Below are 26,869 nucleotides of genomic sequence, written 5' to 3'. Positions count from 1 at the left end.
TGCGCCGAGATTGGTTTGTTTTTGGGGTTGAACGTGAGTTGTTGTTTATTTCATAAACCCTAGATACATATTTATAGTCCAGGGGACTTTCTAATTGAGGCGCGCACCTAACCGTGCACGGGTAAAACTCTAACTTCTAAACTAAGATGCGATCTAATATAATACAGATACAGGGCAATTTAGCCCAAACTTGGTACACAAGGCCGATTCACGTATTTCTTCCATGTATATTCTTCAAACCCATCTTGATCGCGGCCCACCTCTGATCCGGTCAAATTCTGGTGATAACAGGAATCATCCAAGAAAACGCCGCCAAGAGCTCTCGCAGAATGAGAAGTGGCGTGTGAAGCGTTGGAAGGTCCGACAGCTTCGGTATAGTTATCAAAAATCAACTGGAAGAAAGAATTATCGATATCAATCATTCGGCAAGGAACATTTTTCATTCATATTCGGCACATTTACATAAGGCGAGTCCTTACAAAACAAGGCTCCTAGCGAGTCCATACAAATTGTCGGGAGTAACAAAAGGTGGCGACAGCTACAAAAGAGAAAAGAAAAAAGAGACACGGGTTGGTCTACTTGACCTCCATCCGAGCAGTGCTAGCAGAGGCAGAGAACGTCGGGTCAAGGAAGGCGATGAGCTTCTTCGAGTGAGGCTTCGCATCCTTCACCAGAACCTTCCACTTCTCCCTGTTTATGCCCTTGGGAGTGCCATCTTTCACCCAGTCGACTTCCTGGCCGCTGGCAGCAACCAAGGTGATAGTTCCTTCGACTCCAATCTTCAGGCTAGCCTGGCAATAGGCCAAACCAGTATCTTCTTTCGCCAAGAAATGCTTGGTGAGCTGGGAGGAGATCTTCGGCTGTGTATTGATACGTCTCCAACGTATCTATTGATACGTCTCCAACATATCTATTGATACGTCTCCAACGTATCTATAATTTCTGATGTTCCATGCTTGTTTTATGACAATACCTACATGTTTTGCTCACACTTTATAATGTTTTTATGCATTTTCCGGAACTAACCTATTAACAAGATGCGGAAGTGCCAGTTCCTATTTTCTGCTGTTTTTGGTTCCAGAAAGGCTGTTCGGGCAATATTCTCGGAATTCGACGAAACAAAGACCCAGTATCTTATTTTTCCCGGAAGACCCCATAACACCGAAGGAGAGTCGGAGGCGGGCCAGAGGGCCACCACACCATAAGGCGGCGCGACCCTAGGCCTGGCCGCGCCAGCCTATGGTGAGGAGGCCCCAGGCACCTCCCTGCGTCGCCTCTTCGCCTATAAGACCCCTTTCGACCTAAAAACGCGATACCAATTGACAAAACTCCAGAAAGACTCCAGGGGCGCCGCCGCCATCGCGAAACTCCGTTTCGGGGGACAGAAGTCTCTGTTCCGGCACGCCACCGGGACGAGGAAGTGCCCCCGAAAGCCATCTCCATCGACGCCACCGCCTCCATCATGCTCCGTGAGTAGTTCCCCCATGGACTACGGGTTCTAGCTGTAGCTAGTTGGTACTCTCTCCCCCATGTACTTCAATACAATGATCTCATGAGCTGCCTTACATGATTGACATTCATCTGATGTAATCGGTGTTGTGTTTGTTGGGATCCGATGGATTGTTACATTATGATTAGTCTATCTATAAAGTTTGTGAAGTTATTGTTGCTGCAATCTTGTTGTGTTTAATGCTTGTCACTAGGGCCCGAGTGGCATGATCTTAGATTTAAGCTCTATACTTATTGCTTAGATTGTATCTACAAGTTGTTTGCACATGTCTATGTCCGGAACCCGAGGCCCCGAGTGACAAAGCAATCGGGATAACTGGAGGGGAAGGCGTAGGTATGAGGATCACATGTTTTCACCAAGTGTTAATGCTTTGCTCCGGTGCTCTATTAAAAGGAGTACCTTAATTTCCAGATAGATTCCCTAGAGGCTCAGTCTGCCACCGGCTGGTAGGACAAAAGATGTTGTACAAGTTTCTCATTGCGAGCACGTATGACTATATATGGAAAACATGCCTACATGATTAATAATCTTGATGTTCTGTCTTAATGCTATTTCAATCCTATCAATTTCCCAACTGTAATTTGTTCACCCAACACTTGTTATTGGAGAGTTACCACTAGTGAAGATAGCTGGGAACCCCGGTCCATCTCTCATCATCATATACTCGTTCTACATGTCATTGGAAGTAGTATCAACTATTTTCTCGGTGCCATTGCTCATGTGTTGTCATTACTCGTCGTCGTGTTACTGTTACTACTGCTCTCATATTACTGTTGCTTTCACATCACCCCTGTTACTAGTGCTTTTCCAGGTGCAGCTGAATTGACAACTCAGTTGTTAAGGCTTATAAGTATATTCTTTACCTCCCCTTGTGTCGAATCAATAAATTTGGGTTTTACTTCCCTCGAAGACTGTTGCGATCCCCTATACTTTTGGGTTATCAAGACTATTTTCTGGCGCCGTTGCCGGGGAGGCATAGCTCTACTCATAAGTTCACCTGGGGAGTACACTCTACCTCTCTCTCTGTTTTTGTTTTATTTTATTTTGTTTTGCTTAGTTCACTTTTGTCTAGTTTATTTGTGCTTAGTTTATTTCTGTCTAGTATTATTTTGCTTAGTTTACTTTTGCCTAGTTTGTTTTTGTTTTGTTTTATTTTTCCTATATACCCAAAAATCCATAAAAATTTGAAAAACCTAAAAATTAAAAACTGCTGCTATGGGAGAACCTACAACCTATTTGGAGCTTATTGAATTATATAATAATTATAGAGAATCAAGAACGGGAAAAGTTATGAGTGCTGTGATAGAAAAAATTGAATGCAATTGCTAAAATCTTGCTTAAACGCCATGATATAAACTGTTGCTCTAAACAGGATACTAAACATCTTAAATTTCAATGTGGCTTTAGTGAGGAAGTTTTAATTAAGAACTATAATTGGAATAGCTATATTCATTTTGGGTTCGAAGAAGTAGAACAATTTGTTTTGTTTATGGGAGCTTCTGAGATCGAATCCTTCATTGCTAAAAATTATGAAACTTGTGTTGTTTGTAAGGACCTTAAAGATTATGTCTCTTCTATCCTTAATTTGTTCATAGAAAGCTACAGTGATAATCCTTATATCATTGATTATAAAGAGAGACTCATTAATGCACAAGAATGCACTCACAATTTGCAGGAACCAGTGGAAGAAGAAATTGATGAACCTGAAAGCTCATTGGATGAAAAAGCAGAGGAGAGTGATGAACAAAAGGAGGAAGAATGGATTAGCTACCCATGCCAACCTTCTAATGATAGTAACTCTTTATCTCTTACACTATTTGATTGTCCTCCATGCTTACCAAAGGCGGATGAATGTTATGTTCCTGTGGATTCTCTTGAAATATTTCCTATGAGTAAAACTTGTGAGAATAATTATGCTACTGTTATATATGATAATCCATGCTACTTTGATAAATCTTATGATAATGCTTTGTTTGTGCCTGATGCCAAAATGCATGGTACTAAAGAGTTTTGCTTGGCAAATGTTTATGATAAATCTCTAGATGATGGTCCTATGTTACTTGATAATATTAATTGTACTACTAATGAAAATGGGATTGGAGAGTTCTTGACTTTATCTATGAGTCCCATATCTTTTGAGATTGATCAATCATCTTGTTATATTATTGATAAAAGTGGGTTTGAAAGTTTTAATCCCATTATTTTTGAGCTTGATAAAAATTATGTGTTTGTGGATCATAAAAAGCATGATTTATGTGATAGTTATATTGTTGAGTTTGCTCATGAAGCTACTGAAAATTATTATGAGAGAGGAAAATATGGTTGTAGAAATTTGCATGGTACTAAAACACCTCTCTACATGCTGAAAATTTTGAGGTTACTCTTGTTTTATCTTCCTATGCTTGTCACTTTATTCTTCATGAATTTATTTGTGTACAAGATTCCTATGCATAGGAAGTGGGTTAGACTTAAATGTGTTTTGAACTTGCTTTTTGATGCTCTCCTTTGCTTCAACTCTTATTTCTTGCGAGTGCATCATTAAAATTGCTGAGCCCATCTTAATGGCTATAAAGAAAGCACTTCTTGGGAGATAACCCATGTCTTTATTTTGCTACTATTTTGTTGTGTCTTGAAAGTTGTTACTACTGTAGCAAACTCTACTTATCTTTATTTTATTGCAATGTTGTGCCAAGTGAAGTCTCTAATAGAAGGTTGATGCTAGATTTGTATTTCTGCGCAGAAACAGATTTCTTGCTGTCACGAATTTGGGTAACATTCTCTGTAGGTAACTCAGAAAAATCTGCCAATTTACGTGAGTGATCCTCAGATATGTACGCAACTTTCATTAGTTTTGAGTTTTCTGATTTGAGCAATGGAAGTACCTCTTAAAAAATCGTCTTTACTGGCCGTTCTGTTTTGGCAGATTCTGTCTCTGTTTTTTGCATTGTCTCTTGTGGACTTTAAGTGAGGCTTTCTATACTTGGAGAGCTGTAGCTAATGTTTTATTGAGTTCTTGCAATGTGTCACTACAGAGCTAAAGTGGATTAAAGTTTTTTGAGTACTAACCCCTCTAATGAAGTTTATGAGAAGTTTGGTGTGAAGGAAATTTTCAAGGGTCAAGAGAGGGGGATGATATATGATCAAGAAGAGTGAAAAGTCTAAGCTTGGGGATGCCCCCGTGGTTCATCCCTGCATATTTCAAGAAGACTCAAGCGTCTAAGCTTGGGTATGCCCAAGGCATCCCCTTCTTCATCAACTTATCAGGTTTCTTCTATTGAAACTATATTTTTATTCGGTAACATCTTATGTGCTTTACTTGGAGCGTCTGTGTGTTTTTATTTTTGTTTGTGTTTGAATAAATTCGGATCCTGGCAATCCTTGTTTGGGAGAGAGACACGCTTCGCTTTTTCATATGAACACTCGTGTTCTTCGCTCTTACTTTTAATGTTCAATGACAAAAGTTGGAAGCTATTGCAGTTATTGTTATTTGGTTGGAAACAGAAAATGCTTCATATTGTATTGAATAATTTGATACTTGGAAATTGTTTTGAGCTCTCAAGTAGATCATGATTAAGCTCTTGCATCATGTAGTTTAAACCTATTAGTGGAGAAATACCGTAGAGCTTGTTGAAATTTGGTTTGCATGATTGGTCTCTCTAAGGTCTAGATATTTTCTGGTAAAAGTGTTTGAGCAACAAGGAAGACAGTGTAGAGTCTTATAATGCTTGCAATATGTTCTTATGTGGGTTTTGATGTACCAGTTCATACATGTGTTTGCTTCAAACAACCTTGCTAGCCAAAGCCTTGTACTGAGAGGGAATACTTCCCGTGCATCCAAAACCTTGAGCCAAAACCTATGCCATTTGTGTCCACCATAACTACCTACTATGTGGTATTTTTCTGCCATTCCAAGTAAATACTTCATGTGCTAGCTTTAAACAATTCAAAAGCCATTATCTCCTTATTTGTGTCAATGTTTTATAGCTCATGAGGAAGTATGTGGTGTTTTATCTTTCAATCTTGTTGGGCAGCTTTCACCAATGGACTAGTGGCTTCATCCGCTTATCCAATAATTTTGCAAAAAGAGCCGGCAATGGGGTTCCCAGCTCCAATTAATTAACTTTCATTAATAATTCTCTTCACATGTTTTGCCCTGATTCATCTGTAAGCAACTTAATTTTGCAAATAGACACTCCTTCATGGTATGTGAATGTTGGAAGGCACCCGAGGATTCGGTTAGCCATGGCTTGTGTAAGCAAAAGGTTGGGAGGAGTGTCAACCATAAATAAAACTAAAGTACATGTGTAAACAAAAGAGAAGAGGGATGATGTACCTTGCTGGTAGAGATAACGTCCTTCATGGGAGTCGCTCTTTGAATGTCTGTTTGATGAGGGGTTAGAGTGCCCACTACCATTCGTTGACAACAACAAACACCTCTCAAAACTTTACTTTTATGCTCTCTATATGATTTCAAAACTTAAAAAGCTCTAGCACATGATTTAATCTCTGCTTCCCTCTGCGAAGGGCCTTTCTTTTACTTTATGTTGAGTCAGTTTACCTACTTCCTTCCATCTTAGAAGCAAACACTTGTGTCAACTGTGCATTGATTCTTACATACTTGCTTATTTTCATTCATCATATTACTCTGTATTGACAATTATCCATGAGATATGCATGTTGAAAGTTGAAAGTAATTGCTGAAACTTAAATCTTCCTCTGTGTTGCTTCGATGCTTTTACTTTGAATCTATTGCTTTATGAGTTAACTCTTATGCAAGACTTTTGATGCTTGTCTTGAAAGTACTATTCATGAAAAGTTTTGCTATGTGTTATCTATTTGTTAGCAACTATAGATCATTGCCTTGAGTCACTGCATTCATCTCATATGCTTTACAATAGTATGATCAAGATTATGTAAGTAGCATGTCACTACAGAAATTATTCTTTTTATCATTTACCTACTCGAGGGCGAGCAGGAACTAAGCTTGGGGATGCTTGATACGTCTCCAATGTATCTATAATTTCTGATGTTCCATGCTTGTTTTATGACAATACCTACATGTTTTGCGCACACTTTATAATGTTTTTATGCATTTTCCGGAACTAACCTATTAACAAGATGCCGAAGTGCCGGCTCTCGTTTTCTGCTGTTTTTGGTTCCAGAAAGGCTATTCGGGCAATATTCTCGGAATTCGACGAAACAAAGACCCAGTATCTTATTTTTCCCGGAAGACCCCAGAACACCGAAGGAGAGTCGGAGGCGGGCCAGAGGGCCACCACACCATAAGGCGGCGCGGCCCCCAGCCTATGGTGAGGAGGCCCCAGGCACCTCCCTGCGCCGCCTCTTCGCCTATAGGACCGCTTTCGACCTAAAAACGCGATACCAATTGACGAAACTCCAGAAAGACTCCAGGGGCGCCGCCGCCATCGCGAAACTCCGTTTCGGGGGACAGAAGTCTCTGTTCCGGCACGCCGCCGGGACGGGGAAGTGCCCCCGTAAGCCATCTCCATCGACGCCACCGCCTCCATCATGCTCCGTGAGTAGTTCCCCCATGGACTACGGGTTCTAGCCGTAGCTAGTTGGTACTCTCTCCCCCATGTACTTCAATACAATGATCTCATGAGCTGCCTTACATGATTGACATTCATCCGATGTAATCGGTGTTGTGTTTGTTGGGATCCGATGGATTGTTACATTATGATTAGTCTATCTATAAAGTTTGTGAAGTTATTGTTGCTGCAATCTTGTTGTGTTTAATGCTTGTCACTAGGGCCCGAGTGGCATGATCTTAGATTTAAGCTCTATACTTATTGCTTAGATTGTATCTACAAGTTGTTTGCACATGTCTATGTCCGGAACCCGAGGCCCCGAGTGACAAGCAATCTGGGATAACTGGAGGGGAAGGCGTAGGTATGAGGATCACATGTTTTCACCAAGTGTTAATGCTTTGCTCCGGTGCTCTATTAAAAGGAGTACCTTAATTTCCAGTAGATTCCCTAGAGGCCCGGCTGCCACCGGCTGGTAGGACAAAAGATGTTGTACAAGTTTCTCATTGCGAGCACGTATGACTATATATGGAAAACATGCCTACATGATTAATAATCTTGATGTTCTGTCTTAATGCTATTTCAATCCTATCAATTGCCCAACTGTAATTTGTTCACCCAACACTTGTTATTGGAGAGTTACCACTAGTGAAGATAGCTGGGAACCCCGGTCCATCTCTCATCATCATATACTCGTTCTACATGTCATTGGAAGTAGTATCAACTATTTTCCGGTGCCATTGCTCCTGTGTTATCATTACTCGCTGCTGTGTTACTGTTACTACTGCTCTCATATTACTGCTGCTTTCACATCACCCCTGTTACTAGTGCTTTTCCAGGTGCAGCTGAATTGACAACTCAGTTGTTAAGACTTATAAGTATTCTTTACCTCCCCTTGTGTCGAATCAATAAATTTGGGTTTTACTTCCCTCGAAGACTGTTGCGATCCCCTATACTTGTGGGTTATCATGTATCCTTGGGGAAGAAGTGGGGGGAGATGCGCTTCAGCGCGGCCCGTGCGGAAGAAATGTTGGTGCCCGCCAAGTCGCAGTTAAGTTCAAGAATCTTGAGAGCATCAAGAAGACGATCGTCGGATTCTTGGTTCAAAGTATATTGATCACCCATCCGCCCTGCTAGAGAAAAGCAGGAGTTCGTCAACACTAAAGACAAACAAACACATGCAAAAGCGGAAGGCAAGTGAAAGCATGGCTTACTTGTAAATCTTCGGTTCTGCGTCTCGAAGCGCTCCACTATTGCATTTTCGCGCTCTACTTGCTGGGCCTCCTTGTCTCTTAAAGCGTCCTCATCGGTCTTGAGCCTCTGGCGGAGACTTTCGACAGCTGCGACATCTTTCTCGGCCTTCTTGCGAGCTGTCTCGCTGGTTTTAAGCTTGCCCTCCAGCGTTGAAAGGATCGTATGCCGCACCTAGAGGGAGGTGAATAGGTGCTAACCAATTTTTAGTTCTTTTTCAATTTAGGCTTGACACAAAGGTAAATTCTCTAGATATGCAACTAAGTGAATTTACCTATATGACAAGGTTAACAACTAAGCAAGATATAGCTACGCAATATATATGAGATAGACTAGGATAGAGGTAACCGAGAGTGGAGCACGCGGAGACACGGAGATGATTCCCGTAGTTCCCTTCCTTTGCAAGAAGGTACGTCTACGTTTGGAGGAGTGTGGTTGCTACGAAAGCCAAACCAACAGCCACGAAGGCTTCACTCAGATCTCCTGTGAGCAACGCCACACAGGCCTAGCCCACTTCCACTAAGGGATTTCCTCGAGGCGGAAACCGGGCCTTTACAAGGTTCTTGGGGCACACATCCACAACCAAATTGGAGGCTCCCAAATCTGTAACAACACAATAATCAACAACAATACATCAACAACAAACAACTAGGGATCCAAAGAGGAACACTAGCAAGGGGGCCCTCAAGCATATGAGGGGGAAATGAAAAACGCTTCGGTGAGGATGTAGATCGGGGTCTTCTCCTTCGATTCTCCAAAGCACAAGGGATTTGGGTGGTTGAGGGAGGAGATCCGGCTATTTTGGTGTTCTTGGTGGCTCAGCAATGGTGGATGAAGTTCTTACGGTTTGAGCACATTTCCAAGGTAGGAGAAGGGGGGTATTTATACCCCACCAACTATTCTGCCCGTTGGAGGAGAATCGCCGGCAATGCCGGCCAACTTTCTGAATTTGATGGTCGACAGGCAGGCCGACAGTGCCGGGCCAGAATCGCCGGCAGTGCCGGCGTGCAGCCACCGGCAGTGCCGGCCTGAAACCACCGGCAGTGCCAGGGTGCACCCACCGGCAGTGCTAGCCCTGTGTCGCCGGCAGTGCCGGCCCTGTGTCGCCGGCAGTGCCGGCCAGGGACAGCCACCAGCTTCTTCTTCTTCTTTTCTTCCTTTTTGAGTGGGTGATACGTCTCCGACGTATCAATAATTTCTTATGTTCCATGCCACATTATTGATGATATCTACATGTTTTATGCATACTTTATGTCATATTATGCATTTTCCGGCACTAACCTATTAACGAGATGCCGAAGAGCCGATTCTGTCGTTTTCGCTATTTTTGGTTTCGAAATCCTAGTAAGGAAATATTCCCGGAATTGGACGAAATCAACGCCCGGGGCCTATTTTTCCACGAAGCTTCCAGAAGTCCGAGGGAGAGACGAAGTGGGGCCACGAGGTGGCGACACACCAGGGCGGCGCGGCCCAAGCCCTGGCCGCGCCGGCCTGTTGTGTGGGCCCCTCGCGTCGCCTCTTGACCTGCCCTTCCGCCTACTTAAAGCCTTCGTCGCGAAACCCCCAGTACCGAGAGCTACGATACGGAAAACCTTCCAGAGACGCCGCCGCCGCCAATCCCATCTCGGGGGATTCAGGAGATCGCCTCCGACACCCTGCCGGAGAGGGGAATCATCTCCCGGAGGACTCTTCACCGCCATGGTCGCCTCCGGAGTGATGAGTGAGTAGTTCACCCCTGGACTATGGGTTCATAGCAGTAGCTAGATGGTCGTCTTCTCCTTATGTGCTTCATTGTCGGATCTTGTGAGCTGCCTAACATGATCAAGATCATCTATCTGTAATGCTATATGTTGTGTTTGTCGGGATCCGATGGATAGAGAATACTATGTTATGTTGATTATCAATCTATTACCTATATGTTGTTTATGATCTTGCATGCTCTCCGTTATTAGTAGAGGCTCCGGCCAAGTTTTTACTCTTAACTCCAAGAGGGAGTATTTATGCTAGATAGTGGGTTCATGCCTCCATTAAATGCTGGGACGAGTGACAGAAAGTTCTAAGGTTGTGGATGTGCTTGTTGCCACTAGGGATAAAACATTGATGCTATGCCCGAGGATGTAGTTATTGATTACATTACGCACCATACTTAATGCAATTGTCCGTTGTTTGCAACTTAATACCGGAAGGGGTTCGGATGATAACCTGAAGGTGGACTTTTTAGGCATAGATGCATGCTGGATAGCGGTCTATGTACTTTGTCGTAATGCCCAATTAAATCTCACTATACTTATCATATCATGTATGTGCATTGTCATGCTCTCTCTATTTGTCAATTGCCCGACTGTAATTTGTTCACCCAACATGCTATTTATCTTATGGGAGAGACACCTCTAGTGAACTGTGGACCCCGGTCCTATTCTTTTACATTGAATACAATCTACTGCAATACTTGTTCTACTATTTTCTGCAAACAATCATCATCCACACTATACATCTAATCCTTTGTTACAGCAAGCCGGTGAGATTGACAACCTCGCTGTTACGTTGGGGCAAAGTACTTTGGTTGTGTTGTGCAGGTTCCACGTTGGCGCCGAATCCCTGGTGTTGCGCCGCACTACATCCCGCCGCCATCAACCTTCGACGTTCTTCTTGGCTCCTCCTGGTTCGATAAACCTTGGTTTCTTTCTGAGGGAAAACTTGCTACTGTACGCATCACACCTTCCTCTTGGGTTCCCAACGGACGTGTCAACTGCACGCATCAAGCTCTTTTTCTGGCGCCGTTGCCGGGGAGATCAAGACACGCTGCAAGGGGAGTCTCCACAATCCAATCTCTTTACTTGTTTTTTGTCTTGCTTTATTTTATTTACTTACTTTGTTTGCTGCATTATATCAAAACACAAAAAAAAAATTAGTTGCTAGCTTTACTTTATTTACTGTCTTGCACTCTATATCAAAAAAACACAAAAAAATTAGTTACTTGCATTTGCTTTACTTATTTCAATATGTTTCCTTTTAATTTTACTGTAAAAGATATACCTGTGGGACAAGGGTCTATAATTAGAAGAGATAATATAGAAGAATTTTTCACCCATGTTAGTATGCATGAAGATCTTAAAGATATACCCCTTGCAAAAGCTGTCCCTACTTATGAAGATGCTTCTGTTTGTTTGGTACGCATGATGGAAGCTAGATTTATTAGTCTCAACCCCATGATACAACACATGTTTCTTACACTTTCTGATATGGAGCGGGGAGAGAAGAGAGATTTTGTTCTAAAAGTCTTAGTGCGAGAATTTGCAGAGATAGCTAGAGAAGCTAGAAAAGTTTTTAGTAAGCATGAGAGGCTTGGTACGATCACCGATTTTAAAAGAACACTTGAAAAAATGGATATGGATAGAATTAAGTACACCAATAGTGTTAATGATGGTGGGGAGATTAAAGCACCAATACCATGTAAGCTCCTAGCGATGCATGAAGCTCTAGATGATAATTATGCTTGGCTTGTTCCTGAAAATTTGTTTGATGAAAATAGCAATCCTAAGACTAATGAAAAGGGAGCCGCTGAAACTTATGTATCCAAAATACTATGCATGGTTGAGAAAACTCCAAACCCCGCTGTCGATGTATCGTCTCTTGATAATACTTGATACACACTTTCTGCGCCTAGCTGAAAGGCGTTAAAGAAAAGCGCTTATGGGAGACAACCCATGTTTTTACTACAGTATTTTTATTTTATATTTGAGTCTTGGAAGTTGTTTACTACTGTAGCAACCTCTCCTTATCTTAGTTTTGTGCATTGTTGTGCCAAGTAAAGTCGTTGATAGTAAGGTTCATACTAGATTTGGATTACTGCGCAGAAACAGATTTCTTTGCTATCACGAATTTCGACCTGCCTCTCTGTAGGTAGCTCAGAAAAATATGCAAATTTACGTGCGTGATCCTCAGATATGTACGCAACTTTCATTCAATTTGAGAATTTTCATTTGAGCAAGTATGGTGCCTCAATAAAATCCATCTTTACGGACTGTTCTGTTTTGACAGATTCTGCCTTTTATTTCGCATTGCCTCTTTTGCTATGTTGGATGAATTTCTTTGCTTCATTAATGTCCAGTAGGTTTGTGCAATGTCCAGAAGTGTTAAGAATGATTATGTCACCTCTGAACATGTGAATTTTTATTATGCACTAACCCTCTAATGAGTTGTTTCGAGTTTGGTGTGGAGGAAGTTTTCAAGGATCAAGAGAGGAGGATGATACAATATGATCAAGGAGAGTGAAAGCTCTAAGCTTGGGGATGCCCCGGTGGTTCACCCCTGCATATTCTAAGAAGACTCAAGCGTCTAAGCTTGGGGATTCCCAAGGCATCCCCTTCTTCATCGACAACATTATCAGGTTCCTCCCTGAAACTATATTTTTATTCCATCACATCTTATGTGCTTTACTTGGAGCGTCGGTTTGTTTTTGTTTTTGTTTTGTTTGAATAAAATGGATCCTAGCATTCATTGTGTAGGAGAGAGACACGCTCCGCTGTTGCATATGGACAAATATGTCCTTAGGCTTTACTCATAGTATTCATGGCGAAGGTTGAATCTTCTTCGTTAAATTGTTATATGGTTGGAATCGGGAAACGCTACATGTAGTAATTCTAAATGTCTTAAATAATTTGATACTTGGCAATTGTTGTGCTCATGTTTAAGCTCTTGCATCATATACTTTGCACTTATTAATGAAGAAATACAAAGAGCTTGCTAAAATTTGGTTTGCATATTTGGTCTCTCTAAAGTCTAGATAATTTCTAGTATTGAGTTTGAACAACAAGGAAGACGGTGTAGAGTATTATAATGTTTACAATATGTCTTTTATGTGAGTTTTGCTGCACCGGTTCATCCTTGTGTTTGTTTCAAATAACCTTGCTAGCCTAAACCTTGTATCGAGAGGGAATACTTCTCATGCATCCAAAATCCTTGAGCCAACCACTATGCCATTTGTGTCCACCATACCTACCTACTACATGGTATTTCTCCGCCATTCCAAAGTAAATTGCTTGAGTGCTACCTTCAAAATTTCCATTCTTTACCTTTGCAATATATAGCTCATGGGACAAATAGCTTAAAAACTATTGTGGTATTGAATATGTACTTATGCACTTTATCTCTTATTAAGTTGCTTGTTGTGCGATAACCATGTTCCTGGGGACGCCATCAACTACTCTTTGTTGAATATCATGTGAGTTGCTATGCATGTTCGTCTTGTCCGAAGTAAGGGAGATTTACCACTCATTTAATGGTTAGAGCATGCATAATGTTAGAGAAGAACATTGGGCCGCTAACTAAAGCCATGAATCATGGTGGAAGTTTCAGTTTTGGACATATATCCTCAATCTCATATGAGAACATTAATTGTTGCTACATGCTTATGCATTAAAGAGGAGTCCATTATCTGTTGTCTATGTTGTCCCGGTATGGATGTCTAAGTTGAGAATAATCAAAAGCGAGAAATCCAAATGCGAGCTTTCTCCTTAGACCTTTGTACAGGCGGCATAGAGGTACCCCTTTGTGACACTTGGTTAAAACATGTGTATTGCGATAATCCCGGTAATCCAAGCAATTTAGGACAAGGTGTGGGCACTATTAGTATACTATGCATGAGGCTTGCAACTTGTAAGATATAATTTACATGATACATATGCTTTATTACTACCGTTGACAAAATTGTTTCTTGTTTTCAAAACCAAAGCTCTAGCACAAATATAGCAATCAATGCTTCCCTCTGCGAAGGGCCTTTCTTTTACTTTTATGTTGAGTCAGTTCACCTATTTCTCTCCACCTCAAGAAGCAAACACTTGTGTGAACTGTGCATTGATTCCTACATACTTGCATATTGCACTTGTTATATTACTTTACATTGACAATATCATTGAGATATACATGTTACAAGTTGAAAGCAACCGCTGAAACTTAATCTTCCTTTGTGTTGCTTCAATACCTTTACTTTGATTTATTGCTTTATGAGTTAACTCTTATGCAAGATTTATTGATGCTTGTCTTGAAAGTACTATTCATGAAAATTCTTTGCTTTATGATTCATTTGTTTACTCATGTCATTACCATTGTTTTGATCGCTGCATTCATTACATATGCTTACAATAGTATGATCAAGGTTATGATGGCATGTCACTCCAGAAATTATCTTTGTTATCGTTCACCTGCTCGGGACGAGCAGGAACTAAGCTTGGGGATGCTGATACGTCTCCGACGTATCGATAATTTCTTATGTTCCATGCCACATTATTGATGATATCTACATGTTTTATGCATACTTTATGTCATATTTATGCATTTTCCGGCACTAACCTATTAACGAGATGCCGAAGAGCCGGTTGTTGTTTTCTGCTGTTTTTGGTTTCAGAAATCCTAGTAAGGAAATATTCTCGGAATTGGACGAAATCAACGCCAGGGGCCTATTTTTCCACGAAGCTTCCAGAAGTCCGAGGGAGAGACGAAGTGGGGCCACGAGGTGGCGACACACCAGGGCGGCGCGGCCCAAGCCCTGGCCGCGCCGGCCTGTTGTGTGGGCCCCTCGCGTCGCCTCTTGACCTGCCCTTCCGCCTACTTAAAGCCTTCGTCGCGAAACCCCCAGTACCGAGAGCCACGATACGGAAAACCTTCCAGAGACGCCGCCGCCGCCAATCCCATCTCGGGGGATTCGGGAGATCGCCTCCGGCACCTGCCGGAGAGGGGAATCATCTCCCGGAGGACTCTTCACCGCCATGGTCGCCTCCGGAGTGATGAGTGAGTAGTTCACCCCTGGACTATGGGTCCATAGCAGTAGCTAGATGGTCGTCTTCTCCTTATGTGCTTCATTGTCGGATCTTGTGAGCTGCCTAACATGATCAAGATCATCTATCCGTAATGCTATATGTTGTGTTTGTCGGGATCCGATGGATAGAGAATACTATGTTATGTTGATTATCAATCTATTACCTATGTGTTGTTTATGATCTTGCATGCTCTCCGTTATTAGTAGAGGCTCTGGCCAAGTTTTTACTCTTAACTCCAAGAGGGAGTATTTATGCTCGATAGTGGGTTCATGCCTCCATTAAATCCGGGACGGTGATAGAAAGTTCTAAGGTTGTGGATGTGCTTGTTGCCACTAGGGATAAAACATTGATGCTATGTCCGAGGATGTAGTTATTGATTACATTACGCACCATACTTAATGCAATTGTCTGTTGTTTGCAACTTAATACTGGAAGGGGTTCGGATGATAACCTGAAGGTGGACTTTTTAGGCATAGATGCATGCTGGATAGCGGTCTATGTACTTTGTCGTAATTCCCAATTAAATCTCACTATACTTATCATATCATGTATGTGCATTGTCATGCTCTCTCTATTTGTCAATTGCCCGACTGTAATTTGTTCACCCAACATGCTATTTATCTTATGGGAGAGACACCTCTAGTGAACTGTGGACCCCGGTCCTATTCTTTTACATTGAATACAATCTACTGCAATACTTGTTCTACTGTTTTCTGCAAACAATCATCATCCACACTATACATCTAATCCTTTGTTACAGCAAGCCGGTGAGATTGACAACCTCGCTGTTACGTTGGGGCAAAGTACTTTGGTTGTGTTGTGCAGGTTCCACGTTGGCGCCGGAATCCCTGGTGTTGCGCCGCACTACATCCCGCCGCCATCAACCTTCGACGTGCTTCTTGGCTCCTCCTGGTTCGATAAACCTTGGTTTCTTTCTGAGGGAAAACTTGCTACTGTACGCATCACACCTTCCTCTTGGGGTTCCCAACGGACGTGTCGACTGCACGCATCAGTGGGTCGAGATTTACCTGTGATATCTTTTCTCTATCTGTAATCCACTTAACACATAGTTAAATTGTCACCGGTGTTGTTAATAAACACACAAAACCTCAGAGATCATGAAATGTTCTTTCAATCTCCCCCTTTTTGGTGTTTGATGACAATACCGGGATTTTGCAAAGAAAAGAGCAAGAATAGCATTGTGTTTGACATAAGAAAGAAACTCCCCCTAGATGTGTGCATACAAGAAATTTAGTGCTTGAATATATATGCACACATTAGGTATAGAGCAACTTTAACTTTCAAAGAAGAGAGCACAATGCCTATAAGACAAATAAGATAGATAATGTATGGAAGATGATAAAAGTTGAGATGTGACAATCATACCCTTTCATAATGACATCCTCAACAATTCATGACCATAATCTCAATTTCATGAACAAGAGTCCCATAACCTTATCAAGTATCAATTTGAGATAAATCCATAGACAAGTTGAGATATATAAGATGATCAAACCATTTCATGACAATACTCTCAACCATATAGAATACCGAAAACCATAGTAATAAGTCACTCACTAAATGGTCTTGCCCACCATACATAGAACAGAGTTTTAAACAACATAAAACACAAGATAAGGTTCAACATAAGCATAGATGATAAACGGAGAACACTGATGCGTGTAGTTGACACGTCCGTTGGGAACCCCAAGAGGAAGGTGTGATGCGTGATGGCGTGTAACTCACACGTTCGTTGGGAACCCCAAGAGGAAGGTATGATGCGCACAGCAGCAAGTTTTCCCTCGAAAGAAACCAAGGTTTATCGAACCAGGAGGAGCCAAGAAGCACGTTGAAGGTTGATGGCGGCGGGATGTAGTGCGGCGCAACACCGCAGATTCCGGCGCCAATGTGGAACCTGCACAACACAACCAAAGTACTTTGCCCCAACGAAACGAGTGAGGTTGTCAATCTCACCGGCCTGCTCGTAACAAAGGATTAACCGTATTGTGTGGAAGATGATTGTTTGCGGAAAACAAGTAAAGAACAAGTATTGCAGCAGATTTGTATTTCGAGTATAAAAGAATGGACCGGGGTCCACAGTTCACTAGAGGTGTCTCTCCCATAAGATAAAAGCATGTTGGGTGAACAAATTACAGTCGGGCAATTGACAAATAGAGAGGGCATAACAATGCACATACATGTCATGATAAATATAGTGAGATTTAATTGGGCATTACGACAAAGTACATAGACCGCTATCCAAGCATGCATCTATGCCTAAAAAGTCCACCTTCAGAGTTATCGTCCGAACCCCTTCCAGTATTAAGTTGCAAAACAACGAGACAATTGCATTAAGTATGGTGCGTAATGTAATCAATAACTACATCCTCGGACATAGCATCAATGTTTTATCCCTAGTGGCAACAAGCACATCCATAACCTTAGGGGTTTCCGTCACTCCCCGCATTCACGGAGACATGAACCCACTATCGAGCATAAATACTCCCTCTTGGAGTTAATAGCGAAAACTTGGCCGAGCCTCTACTAATAACGGAGAGCATGCAAGATCTTAAACAACACATAGGTAATAACTTGATAATTAACATAACATAGTATTCTCTATCCATCGGATCCCAACAAACACAACATATAGAATTACAGATAGATGATCTTGATCATGTTAGGCAGCTCACAAGATCCAACAATGAAGCACAATGAGGAGAAGACAACCATCTAGCTACTGCTATGGACCCATAGTACAGGGGTGAACTACTCACTCATCACTCCGGAGGCGACCATGGCGGTGAAGAGTCCTCCGGGAGATGAATCCCCTCTCCGGCAGGGTGCCGGAGGAGATCTCCTGAATCCCCCGAGATGGGATTGGCGGCGGCGTCTCAGTAAGGTTTTCCGTATCGTGGCTCTCGGTACCGGGGGTTTCGCGACGGAGGCTATTTGTAGGCGGAAGGGCAGGTAAAGAGGCGGCACGAGGGGCCCACACCATAGGTCGGCGCGGCCAGGGCCCGGGCCGCGCCGCCCGGTGTGTCGCCACCTCGTGGCCCCACTTCGACTCTCCTTCGGTCTTCCGGAAGCTTCGTGGCAAAATAGGACCCCGGGCGTTGATTTCGTCCAATTCCGAGAATATTTCGTTACTAGGATTTCGAAACCAAAAACAGCGAGAAACAAAGAATCGGCTCTTCGGCATCTTGTTAATAGGTTAGTTCCGTAAAATGCACGAATATGACATAAAGTGTGCATAAAACATGTAGATATCATCAATAATGTGGCATGGAACATAAGAAATTATCGATACGTCGGAGACGTATCAGCATCCCCAAGCTTAGTTCCGCTCGTCCCGAGCAGGTAAAACGATAACAAAGATAATTTCGAAGTGACATGCCATCATAACCTTGATCATACTATTTGTAAACATATGTAATGAATGCAGCGATCAAAACAATGGTAATGACATGAGTAAACAAGTGAATCATAAAGCAAAGACTTTTCATGAATAGTACTTCAAGACAAGCATCAATAAGTCTTGCATAAGAGTTAACTCATAAAGCAATAAATCAAAGTAAAGGTATTGAAGCAACACAAAGGAAGATTAAGTTTCAGCGGTTGCTTTCAACTTGTAACATGTATATCTCATGGATAATTGTCAACATAGAGCAATATAACAAGTGCAATATGCAAGTATGTAGGAATCAATGCACAGTTCACACAAGTGTTTGCTTCTTGAGGTGGAGAGAAATAGGTGAACTGACTCAACATAAAAGTAAAAAAGAAAGGTCCTTCAAAGAGGAAAGCATCGATTTCTATATTTGTGCTAGCGCTTTTATTTTGAAAACATGAAACAATTTTGTCAACGGTAGTAATAAAGCATATGAGTTATGTAAATTATATCTTACAAGTTGCAAGCCTCATGCATAGTATACTAATAGTGCCCGCACCTTGTCCTAATTAGCTTGGACTACCGGATCATCGCAATACACATGTTTTAACCAAGTGTCACAATGGGGTACCTCCATGCCGCCTGTACAAAGGTCTAAGGAGAAAGCTCGCATTTTGGATTTCTAGCTTTTGATTATTCTCAACTTAGACATCCATACCGGGACAACATGGACAACAGATAATGGACTCCTCTTTAATGCATAAGCATGTGGCAACAATTATTATTCTCATATGAGATTGAGGATATATGTCCAAAACTGAAACTTCCACCATGAATCATGGCTTTAGTTAGCGGCCCAATGTTCTTCTCTAACAATATGTATGCTCCAACCATTAAGGTGGTAGATCTCTCTTACTTCGGACAAGACGGACATGCATAGCAACTCACATGATATTCAACAAAGAATAGTTGATGGCGTCCCAGAAACATGGTTATCGCACAACAAGCAACTTAATAAGAGATAAAGTGCATAAGTACATATACAATACCACAATAGTTTTTAAGCTATTTGTCCCATGAGCTATATATTGTAAAGGCGAATGATGGAATTTTAAAGGTAGCACTCAAGCAATTTACTTTGGAATGGCGGAGAAATACCATGTAGTAGGTAGGTATGGTGGACACAAATGGCATAGTGGTTGGCTCAAGGATTTTGGATGCATGAGAAGTATTCCCTCTCGATACAAGGTTTAGGCTAGCAAGGTTATTTGAAACAAACACACGGATGAACGGTGCAGCAAAACTCACATAAAAGACATATTGTAAACATTATAAGACTCTACACCGTCTTCCTTTGTTGTTCAAAACTCAATACTAGATATTATCTAGACTTTAGAGAAACCAAATATGCAAATCAAATTAGCAAGCTCTAAGTGTTTCTTCATTAATGGGTGCAAAGTATATGATGCAAGAGCTTAAACATGAGCACAACAATTGCCAAGTATCAAATTATTCAAGACATTTAAGAATTACTACATGTAGCATTTTCCAATTCCAACCATATAACAATTTAACGAAGAAGAAACTTCGCCATGAATACTATGAGTAAAGCCTAAGGACATACTTGTCCATATGCTACAGCGGAGCGTGTCTCTCTCCCATACGAGTGAATGCTAGGATCCATTTTATTCAAACAAAACAAAAACAAAAACAAACCGACGCTCCAAGCAAAGCACATAAGATGTGACGGAATAAAAATATAGTTTCGGGGAGGAACCCGATAATGTTGTCGATGAAGAAGGGGATGCCTTGGGCATCCCCAAGCTTAGACGCTTGAGTCTTCTTAGAATATGCAGGGGTGAACCACCGGGGCATCCCCAAGCTTAGAGCTTTCACTCTCCTTGATCATATTGTATCATACTCCTCTCTTGATCCTTGAAAACTTCCTCCACACCAAACTCGAAATAACTCATTAGAGGGTTAGTGCACAATAAAAATTAACATGTTCAGAGGTGACACAATCATTCTTAACACTTCCGGACATTGCATAAAGCTACTGGACATTAATGGATCAAAGAAATTCATCCAACATAGCAAAAGAGGCAATGCGAAATAAAAGGCAGAATCTGTCAAAACAGAACAGTCCGTAAAGATGGATTTTATTGAGGCACCAGACTTGCTCAAATGAAAATGCCCAAATTGAATGAAAGTTGCGTACATATCTGAGGATCACTCACGTAAATTAGCTTAATTTTATGAGTTACCTACAGAGAATTAGACCCAGATTCATGACAGCAAAGAAATCTGTTTCACGCAGTAATCCAAATCTAGTATTCACTTTACTATCAAAGACTTTACTTGGCACAACAAAACACAAAACTAAGATAAGGAGAGGTTGCTACAGTAGTAAACAACTTCCAAGACTCAAATATAAAACAAAAATACTGTAGTAAAAACATGGGTTGTCTCCCATAAGCGCTTTCTTTAACGCCTTTCAGCCTAGGCGCGAAAGTGTAAATCAAGTATTATCGAGAGATGATGAATCTTCAGCGGGGTTTGGAGTTTTCTCAACCATGCATAGTATATTGGATACATAAGTTTCAGCGGCTCCCTTTTCATTAGTCTTGGGCTTGCTACTCTCATCAAACAAATTTTCAGGAACAAGCCAAGCATAGTTATTTTCTAGCGCTTCATTCATTGCTAGGAGCTTACATGGTATTGGTGCTTTGATCTCCCCACCATCATTAATGTTATTAGTGTACCTTATTCTCTCCATGTCCATCTTTTCAAGGATACTAGCAAAATTAGTATAAGAACCAAGCATCTTATATTTACTAAAGACCTTTCTAGCCTCTCTTGCTAAACCACCAAATTCTCTAAGAAGGGTTTCTAAAACAAAATCTTTCTTTTCCCCTTCTTCCATATCACCGAGTGTAAGAAACATGTGTTGGATTATAGGATTGAGATTAACAAATTTAGTTTCCAACATGCAAACTAAAGCAAGCAAGCAGCAATTTCATAAGTAGGAGCAAGTTCTACCAAATGTCTATCTTCAAAATCTTCAACGGTACTAACATGATTGAAAAATTCTTCTATATTATTTCTCCCAACTATAGACCCGCGTCCTACCGGTATGTCTTTTGTGGTAAAATTAAAAGGAAACATGATGAATCAAGTAAAGTAAATGCAAGTAACTAATTTTTTTGTGTTTTTGATATAGGGTGCAAGACAGTAAATAAAGTAAAGCTAGCAACTAATTTTTTTTGTGTTTTGATATAATGCAGCAAACAAAGTAGTAAATAAAATAAAGCAAGACAAAAACAAAGTAAAGAGATTAGATGTGGGAGACTCCCCTTGCAGCGTGTCTTGATCTCCCCGGCAACGGCGCCAGAAATTTGCTTGATGCGTGTAGTTGACACGTCCGTTGGGAACCCCAAGAGGAAGGTGTGATGCGTGATGGCGTGTAACTCACACGTTCGTTGGGAACCCCAAGAGGAAGGTATGATGCGCACAGCAGCAAGTTTTCCCTCAGAAAGAAACCAAGGTTTATCGAACCAGGAGGAGCCAAGAAGCACGTTGAAGGTTGACGGCGGCGGGATGTAGTGCGGCGCAACACCAGAGATTACGGCGCCAACGTGGAACCTGCACAACACAACCAAAGTACTTTGCCCCAACGAAACAAGTGAGGTTGTCAATCTCACCGGCTTGCTGTAACAAAGGATTAACCGTATTGTGTGGAAGATGATTGTTTGCGAGAAAACAGTAAAGAACAAGTATTGCAGCAGATTTGTATTTCAAGTATAAAAGAATGGACCGGGGTCCACAGTTCACTAGAGGTGTCTCTCCCATAAGATAAAAGCATGTTGGGTGAACAAATTACAGTCGGGCAATTGACAAATAGAGAGGGCATAACAATGCACATACATGTCATGATAAATATAGTGAGATTTAATTGGGCATTACGACAAAGTACATAGACCGCTATCCAAGCATGCATCTATGCCTAAAAAGTCCACCTTCAGAGTTATCGTCCGAACCCCTTCCAAGTATTAAGTTGCAAAACAACAGACAATTGCATTAAGTATGGTGCGTAATGTAATCAATAACTACATCCTCGGACATAGCATCAATGTTTTATCCCTAGTGGCAACAAGACATCCATAACCTTAGGGGTTTCGTCACTCCCCAGCATTCACGGAGACATGAACCCACTATCGAGCATAAATACTCCCTCTTGGAGTTAATAGCGAAAACTTGGCCAGAGCCTCTACTAATAACGGAGAGCATGCAAGATCTTAAAAAACACATAGGTAATAACTTGATAATTAACATAACATAGTATTCTCTATCCATCGGATCCCGACAAACACAACATATAGAATTACAGATAGATGATCTTGATCATGTTAGGCAGCTCACAAGATCCAACAATGAAGCACAATGAGGAGAAGACAACCATCTAGCTACTGCTATGGACCCATAGTCCAGGGGTGAACTACTCACTCATCACTCCGGAGGCGACCATGGCGGTGAAGAGTCCTCCGGGAGATGAATCCCCTCTCCGGCGGGGTGCCGGAGGAGATCTCCGAATCCCCCGAGATGGGATTGGCGGCGGCGGCGTCTCGATAAGGTTTTCCGTATCGTGGCTCTCGGTGCCGGGGGTTTCGCGACGGAGGCTATTTGTAGGCGGAAGGGCAGGTAAAGAGGCGGCACGAGGGGCCCACACCATAGGTCGGCGCGGCCGGGGCCCGGGCCGCGCCGCCCGGTGTGTCGCCACCTCGTGGCCCCACTTCGACTCTCCTTCGGTCTTCCGGAAGCTTCGTGGCAAAATAGGACCCCGGGCGTTGATTTCGTCCAATTCCGAGAATATTTCGTTACTAGGATTTCGAAACCAAAAACAGCAGAAAACAAGCAATCGGCTCTTCGGCATCTTGTTAATAGGTTAGTTCCAGAAAATGCACGAATATGACATAAAGTGTGCATAAAACATGTAGATATCATCAATAATGTGGCATGGAACATAAGAAATTATCGATACGTCGGAGACGTATCAAACACAAGCTTTAACGGAATGATAAAAAGCAAATGCTTGTGCCCTCAAACCCTAGCAAATCCCGTGCAAGTCCTACAAGACCTTCTTCTCCCCCTTTGGCATCAAGACACCAAAAAGGAGAAAAGAAGCGATGCTACATCGACCCATGAAAGCTCACTCATCCTCGGAGGATTCCTCCGACTCTTCATCGTCTTCAGACTCGGCGGGCTCAACTTCATCACTAGTGGGGCGCCGACGGCGAGAAGGACCGGGAAGCCCAAGCTGTTCAAACTCAGCCACATTGCCATGCTTAGAGAGCCATTCTTCTTCAGGAGTAATAATCTCCTCAGATCCACTCTCAACGGGAATATCCAACTTGCGCATGATGAGCTTCGTGTTCCTCCTATCCATTTTCCTTTCCCTATGAGCTTGATACTGACGCATGTTGATGTCAGACTTAAGACAGAACATCTTGGCCAACTTGGCCTCTATGCGAGCAACCCAGCCATTGTCAGCAGGAGGAGCATACTCCATATCAGAGTCCTCTTCAGCAGAATCCTCAGCACTGGGAAGACGAGGAGGATTAGGATGAGGCTTGACCTTGAGATCCTTGTGCTTGTGAGGTAGAAGAATAACCTCATCAGTGAGTTTGCCATGCCCAGCATTGTCCCAACGAGAGCAAATGAAGAACATGAAGTAGGGAGCAAACACAGGAGCCTTGCGAGATATAATGCATGCCCAAAACTCATTCCACAGAAAGTCCATCACATCAAGCTGAAGGCCAGTGTCACGATGCAGGTGAGAGAGATACAACAAGTTTCCAAGGTACACATAGATCTGAACAATGCAGCCAACCTTGGGATTAAGGACCTCTCGGTAAATGCGGAGAAGGATGTCATACATCGGGCGAAGAAATTTCTATGAACCATATACCACTTCTCCTTCAAGATAAAGATCAGCAAGGAGAGTCTTCTCAATGGGCTTGGGAGTGTTGTGAGCTCTAAAATATCCGTCTTTATTGCCAGAGAGCACTCGATAACCAAGACATGCTGCAAATTGGTCCCAAGTGCCATGTAACATGCGACCCTCTGTCATCCAAGTCATAGTGTTGGCATCATCATTGTCAACATAGACTGTGGCAAAGAATTGCCCAATCACATCAACACAGTAAGGATGTTGAAACGTCATCAGCGGAAAAAGACCAAACTGGTCACAAATCTCTCGAGCTTCTGCAAAGTATTGGGCGTGTTTATCCATGTGAGCAAAGTTGATATGATGCATAGGAGCAACTCTATAGGTGGCATTAGCATAGAGATCATAAAAAAATTTCTCTTGATACTTAATCCAGAACTGTGCAGAGCAATTGCTGGCCTTGGGAGTGGTGTAGCTGTTGGTCTGACGCAGCCGAGCATACTCATTATCCGGCCACTTCCCAATAGGCATGCCTCGCAGCCTTCGGATGATGTTAGTGCGAGGTTCAGCAGCATCCTTGTCCTTCTCCCGACGAGATGACTTCTTGACAGGTAGGATTTCAGCTTCAAAGTCATTAGGTACCGCCCGTTTGCCTGAGCTAGAGCGATGAGGACCACCTGCACCTGTGAAAGCAATGGGTAGAAGGAGCATAAGATAAGGTACACTAAAACATAGAAAACATGATAATCATAGCATGGTGAATGAAATGTTCAAGATACAAAAGAGGAGGCTAAAGTTGATCTGGCAACTGCTATACCGGCAGTGCCGGGGTGGTATGGGCGGCAGTGCCGGCCCATCCGGCAGTGCCGGTGAGACTTGGGCGGCAGTGCCGGCCCAGCGGCAGTGCCGGTCAACCTGAAGAACGACCAGATCTGCTCTAGACTCAACCATTGGTCCTCAAGTTTTCATCACACAATGCACAAGATCATCCACCTCTATGGCAAAAATTACGGAGAGATTCATCCAGCCTTCTTTCTTCTAGAAAGGTCTACCTATTCTAGAGAGGGAGAGAGAGAGGAGAGGAAGCTAACCGGAGGAGGAAGCCATGGAGGAGGGAGGGGCCTGCCCGATTCCAGTCGTCCAGGGGAGGAGGAATGGCACGGGACGGCGGCAGAGGGCAGGGACGGCGGTGGCGTCGGCTGGGGCGATGTGTGGGAGGAGAGGGACGCGGGGGGAAAATGGGGCGGTTTCCCTAACTCCCCCACCAGGCCCATCACTTGACCCCACGCCACCAGCGGCAGTGCCGCTCAGCCGAGGCCGGCAGTGCCGGTGCCACCGGTAGTGCCGGGGTTGAACCACCGGTAGTGCCGGGGTGTCACCACCGGCAGTGCCGGGGTGAAGGCGCCGGCAGTGCCGCCAAACCATCCCAAAGCCCAAAAACCCTCGAAAATTTTCAGAGTTTTAGTGTATATAGATAAGAATGGTTTCTTTAGGAAAGGTGGGGCTTAGGTTAGAAAGATCACACTGTTGATGGTAAGTTATCGCCCATATTTGCAAAACATTGCAAATAAAGACCAAACATGAGTGATTTCCCATAAGAACAAGAGATAGTCAAATAAAATCCATGAAAAACCATATAACTCCAACTCTTCACAAAGAAGAGTGTGGTGGCCTAGGCCACCATATATGAGTGTTATGGCATGGCACCGCGAAGATATATCTTGGGCCCAAACCACTACTCATCATTGAAGCTCACATATCAACATATGATATAAAGAGAATGATTTCTTAATGTTGGCATTATGGGTGGAGGGATAGCTCAATAATTTAAACCGCACTCCCCCTATTTCCATGCCCACATCTAAACCAAATAATGTTTTGAGATAAAGGTGTGTTTGCAAGATGGTCAAGCTATACTCCTTGACTCAATGATATTTAGCTCATTCCTCAAATAGCAAAACCTTGCTTCATCAAGAGGCTTCATGAATATATCGGCAAGTTGATCTTTGGTAGGAACATAGATAAGCTCAATATCACCACGGGAAACATGATCCCTAATGAAATGATTCCGGATCTCAATATGCTTCGTGCTTGAATGTTGCACCGGATTATAGGCAATCTTGATGGCACTTTCATTGTCACATAATAGAGGCACTTTGTCACAAATGACACCGTATTCCTTTAAAGTTTGCCTCATCCATAACAATTGAGTGCATCCACTTGCGGCGGCAACATATTCGGCTTCGGCGGTGGAGAGAGATATACAATTTTGCTTCTTAGAAGACCAACACACCAAGGACCTACCAAGAAATTGGCAAGCCCCGGAAGATGATTTCCTATCATCCTTGTCCCCCGCCCAATCCGCATCGGTGTATCCATTGAGAATAAAACTTGAGCCTTTGGGGTACC

The sequence above is a fragment of the Lolium rigidum genome, chromosome 4 (genome assembly GCF_022539505.1).
Source record: "Lolium rigidum isolate FL_2022 chromosome 4, APGP_CSIRO_Lrig_0.1, whole genome shotgun sequence".
In the NCBI taxonomy this organism is placed as follows: Eukaryota; Viridiplantae; Streptophyta; class Magnoliopsida; order Poales; family Poaceae; genus Lolium; species Lolium rigidum.
This window is presented reverse-complemented; position numbering follows the sequence as displayed.